The sequence below is a fragment of the Oncorhynchus mykiss genome, chromosome 3 (assembly GCF_057628025.1).
Source record: "Oncorhynchus mykiss isolate SJ-2025 chromosome 3, ASM5762802v1, whole genome shotgun sequence".
NCBI classification, from domain to species: Eukaryota; Metazoa; Chordata; class Actinopteri; order Salmoniformes; family Salmonidae; genus Oncorhynchus; species Oncorhynchus mykiss.
The window spans coordinates 56978173-56983659 of record NC_143024.1 but is presented as its reverse complement, the minus strand read 5'-3'; the positions used below and the strand labels follow the sequence as shown (position 1 = coordinate 56983659).

The window sequence follows — 5487 nt, the reverse complement described above, 5'->3', positions numbered from 1 at the left end:
CTCGCAACACTACGTTCTGAATGTGCCCCCACAACTCATTGCACAGTTCCTGTCTTCATGTTATTCTGTATTTTTCCATCACGAGAAAGGCCCATGGCCCTGAAACTGTTAACAATGTCTCAAGTCAGCTATGTTGCATAACACATATACCCACACAAGCCAACAGCAAATAATATTCCATCACATATGACATGGTAAGGGCTATAGTGCATAACACAGAATCCTCACAGTAGCGACCCTGAATGACGGGTCGCCACTGAATATAACATATATTCTGGGAGCCTATTGTGTGTGTGTGTGTGTGTGTATGAACAATGTGTAATATTGTTGTACCATTGGCTTCCTTGAAAATAGGCACTGACAGGAGGAGCAATATGAGTCTAAGAGGTCGTCATGCTAATGGTGATGGTGATGGAGGCTTTGGTGGTCCACACAACAAAGAAGCATGTATTTCCTTCCAGTGATGTGGAGCTGTCCTTGGACCTGGTGCCAGTAAGGATGGTCTTCACGGAAGTGGTAAGACCCTCCCTCCTTGATATAGAAATCCTTCGACTTCACTGCCTCTTCAATGATAAGTGTTACGGAGTCTAGTTGATAGGTAATCGACTAGCTGGACTGTTCCCCGGACTCCGCGTGTAGGGATTTGTACAATGCATGAACAAGGCTATTGAACTTGACATTGGTGTCGGTCTTTATTCCTTTATCCAACATATTATACTGAAACATGGTATCAGAGGTGGCTCGAAAACCACACGTTTGTTATTTTTGTAGTTAAGTACAGTATAGGCTCAGTTACGCGAACACACGCCATTTCCTACTCCTAGTCACAACACTGATCAACACGTTGTTAGCTGGCTAGCTAGAATCACTACCTACCTAGATGGTTGAAGGCAAAGAAATCTCCTATTCCATCGCTATGGCAGCGAACATTCCGCCACCAAATCCCATGGTTCTCACAGGGGACTGGAATACTAATTGGGACAACTTCAGGGATGAATTCAAGGACTAGGCGCTGGCGACCTGTCTACATGAGAAACCCAACGAGGTCCAAGCCGCAACTCTGAGGAGTGTAATGGGCAGCGATTGCAGGCATATCTACCGGCACAATCTCACCCTCACAGCACGGCAACAATGTGATGCAAAGGCTATATTGGTGAATTACTTCAAACCCGCCAGGAACGTAATTTCGAGTGGTTCGTTTTTGGAAGCTGCAAACAGGAAGAGGGTGAGTCCGTACACAACTTTGTAAGCAGAGATTGAGATTTTTTTTAAACATCCCCTACTTGTGAATACGGGAGATTGAAAGATTAATTGATTTGTGACAAAATAGTACTGGGAATTGCAAATGAGGATACACGCCGGCGTCTACTAAGAGAGAGGCTTAACATTAGTAATTTCCAATGAAATGTGCCGCACTGCTGAAGTCACTGACATGAGAATGAAAGCAATGGAAATCAAAACCCCACGCACTGACGTTGATACTGTTCACGCTGTTGCCAGGCAGGCATTCACACAAAACTAACCGAGGCAGAGTAATTCACCACGAACGGTGAACACAGAGAGCCCCATAGAATGTAAATACACACGCACGAGGCAAAGAGCACTGCCCTGCCTACGGAAAACCATGCAGAGCTTGTGGAACTAATAATCACTTTGCAAAAGTGTGTCTCAAAGGCAAAAGAAGAGTGAGTGAGGGCAAGATTCACTGTGTTGATGATGTCACTCAATGTTCAGAGCAGATCAGTGAACGTGACATTTACATGCATGAATCCATTGGGGCTGTACACTCGAGGGAAGAAATGGTTTGTGAAACTACGATTACACAACAATGTCAACTGGATTCCGGTGCTACATGCAACGTAATGAGCTACGAAGACAAAATCAATATGGCACCTGACGCACATCTATTGCCCAGCGATACTAGACTAAAGCTGTACTCAGGAGAGCTAATGAGCTCTATGGGCATCTTTGAGACCAAATGTGTAATTCGGGGATGCAAACACAAGCTGTAGTTTGAGATTGTGGAAACAAGTCAACATCCTCTCCTCTCAGGCTCTACATGCGAACACCTGGGACTGATGCAGTTCACCGTACCAAATGACCTGCACATTATGGAGCATGTCCAGCATGGACCCCTGTCCAAAGAACAACTACTCAGCAGATATGACAATGTTTTCAACAGGCCTGTTGAATCAGTGCCTGGGGAGATACACGTTGAATTGGATGAGAGCGTCATTCCAGTCCCGTGTGCTCCTCGCAATGTGCCCATTGCAATGAAAGTGGCTGTGAAGGCCCAGCTGGACAAGTATGAGGCCGATGGCCACATGACATCTGTGACTGAACCAACTGACTGAACCAACGGCCATATGGTCATTGTGAATAAAACAGAGAAGCTGAGGGTCTTCATCGACCCAAAGCATCTGAACCAAGCACTGAAACGATCCCACTACATCATGCCGACACTAGAGGATGTCCTCTACAAGCTTCCCAAGGCCAGGATTTTCACCTTGGTGGATGCCCGAGATGCATTCTTTCAATGCAAGCTGGACGAAGAAAGCTACTTCATGACTACCTTCTGGACCCCCTGGGGTCGGAAACGCTCGCTCAAGCTCCCGTTTGGTGTCTCAGTGGCGCCTGAGGTATACCAACGTAAGCAGTACGGGTTACTGGCTGGGCTCAAGGGCATTGAACCCATCGCCGATGATGTCCTGATCATAGGCTGTGGTGACACAGACGAAGAAGCGGAACGCGACCATGATGTGAAGCTCCTGGCACTGATGGAGCACTGCCGATCAGTTAAGCTTCATCTTGGCCTGATGAGGCTACAGTTCAAGGTGAAAGACGTCCACTTCCATGGCCACATTCTCTCGGCAAAAGGCCTGAAGCCAGACCCAGACAAAGTCAGAGCGATCCACGACATGCCAAACCCGTCTGATGCAAAAGAAGTACAGTGTCTCATCAGATTTGCAAACTATCTTGCAAAGTTCATGCCACACTTCTCAGCAGTCTGTGAGCCTCTACGCCGGTTGCTGGACAAAGACACATCATGGCACTGGCTACCCAAACATGAGGCCGCAGTAAATGAGATGAAATCTCTGGCTTCATCTATGCCAGTGTTGCGCTACTACGAAGTCACAAATCCTGTCACAACCCAGAGTGACTCCAGCCAAAGGGGACTTGGGTGCTGCCTTATGCAGGCCAGCCTGTTGCGTTTGCCTCGAGAGCGCTCACCCCCACCGAACAAAACTATGCACATATTGAGAAAGAGTGCCTCAGCATCGTCTTCTCCTGCCAGCGCTTCCATCACTACTTGTATGGTCGAGAGCTGGTCACTGCTGAAACTGACCATAGACCACTCATTGCCATATTCAGTAAACCTCTCCTCAACGCGCCCAAGAGGCTTCAAAGCATGCTCCTGACTCTGCAAAACTACAGCCTGAAGGTCATCTACAAGCCAGGACCAGAGATGTACATCAGCGACACACTGAGCAGGGCAACAGCACAATGTACAGGCAGAGGCACTGCCTATCAGCAGCATGCCATCTGTTCGCTACAGCAGGAACAAGAAGATGTTCAACAGATCAATAAAGGCAAACTACTTAAACGTCACAGATCACCGCCTAGCCCAGATCAGGCAGCACACTGACAAGAACGAACACCTTTTTAAAAATGTTTTAACCTTTTTAACTGCTCCCTGACTTGTCTGCAGAGACGGTCATAAAGCGCTGCAAGGCATAGTTTGCAAGGCAAGGTCAGCCTGACAAGGTCATCACGGACAATGGCCCACAAGTCACTGCACAGTTCAAGAGTTTCGCCTCAGAATGGGAGTTTGACCACGTGACCTCCTCTCCAAGACACCCAAAAGCAAATGGCAAGGCAGAGTCAGCTGCCAAGATTGCAAAAAAACTGTTAAGCAGGGCCTTGCATGACAGCAACGACCCATGGAAAGTGATCTTACGGTGGAGGAACACACCCACCGAAAACATGAACAGCAGCCCAGCACAACACCTTCTGTCCAGATGTCTGAAGACTACTATCCCCGCAGCTAACAAGCTACTTGAGCCCTGCGTCATGGTTGGCGTCACGGACAACTGCGTCACAGAAAGCAGCCCGCTAAGTGCTTCTACGACCGGACTGTGCGAGACCTACAAGAGCTGGAGGTGGGTGAAACGATAAGGATGAAACCACTGACGGGAGACCACACAGGACTTTGGAGGCTGGGCACGTGCCTACAGAGTTGCACCACGTTCTTACCTGGTGGATGTTGGTGGCTCCCTCTATTGTCGCAATCGGGTGGATCTGCGCGTAGCAGAGCAGACAAACCAGAACACACCATACACTCACCTAGATGAGCTGGATCAGAGTCCAGGCCTAAGGGCAATGGGCACAGAATTGAAACATGAGCCAACTGAAGGTGAGGGATCTACCCCACCATGCTCTCCAGCTCGTGGCCCTAATCTTACCCCTGTCAGAGCAAATACTTACTCATGGGAGGGTTGGCTGTGCAAGCCATAGGACAGGCTTACTCTGTAAGCAAGAGACTGTGTTAACTTGTCCTCTGTTTTATAAAAATAAATAAAAATAAACTTAAATTAAAAAAGAGATGATAACTGAAGTAAAAAGAAAATGTCATGCTTTTTCAATTGTTATGACTTGACTGTTAATAACTGAATGTTATGCCGTTATGTTTGCACTTTCTATTGAAAAGGATGATTTTACGGAGTCTAGTTGATAGGTAATCGACTAGCCGGACTATTCCCCGGACTCCGCGTGTAGGAATTTGTACAATGCTTGAACAAGGCTATTGAACATGACATTGGTGTCTGTCTTTATTCATTTATCCAACATATCATACTGAAACAGTAAGGTCCCTTGCTTGCACCATAGGGGCACTTGACCTTCACCACTGCTGTGACCATCCGGTGAGGCTCCCAGGATCCCAGACTCCGTGACCCAAAGCCATGACTCCAGCACATCCATCCCTGTAGACATTTTGAATGCCTTTATAGACAACACCGCATCCAACGACTGAACACCTTGAAATGCATTTATTGTAAGAAATGTGCTATATAAATATGTTTGATTTGATTGATGACATTACAGCTGTAGATTATGAGGACAAGTACAGTTTTTCCATAAACTTTTAAGTAAGAACTTGGGATTTTATGACATATCAATCATATATTGGGAAGGATCCCATAAATCAAGACTGTGTGAATGCATGTACCACTCCGAATAAATAAATACTGTGCCGATGAAGATTTGTCTCTGGTTATAAAACTATAATACAGGCTGAATGTCTAAACAAAGTCTATTTTGAATGTCAATAGGTTTTTAGATTAATTCTAAAACTGAGTTATCACTCATCAAATTCTGGTATCCGGGGTAATCTGGTTAATGATTATACCAATGATTAATTGGCTCTTTCCTTGTAGAACGTTGACAGCTGTATAGAAGACATTGTATTGCTAAGATGCTCAAACTTAA

At 46.2% G+C, this 5487-nt stretch overlaps 1 long non-coding RNA gene across 2 annotated transcripts; it reads left to right on the top strand.

Moving 5' to 3' along the window:
• The first annotated feature begins 207 nt into the window (after positions 1-207).
• LOC149984619 (uncharacterized) lies at positions 208-5259 on the top strand. 2 transcript variants are annotated; one of them, XR_016494721.1, is made up of 2 exons: positions 208-516; positions 4888-5259. It is a non-coding gene; the product is annotated as an uncharacterized LOC149984619 (long non-coding RNA). The 2 variants fall into 2 exon arrangements; XR_016494722.1 differs by lacking the exon at positions 208-516 and adding an exon at positions 574-1225.
• The last annotated feature ends 228 nt before the right edge of the window (positions 5260-5487 follow it).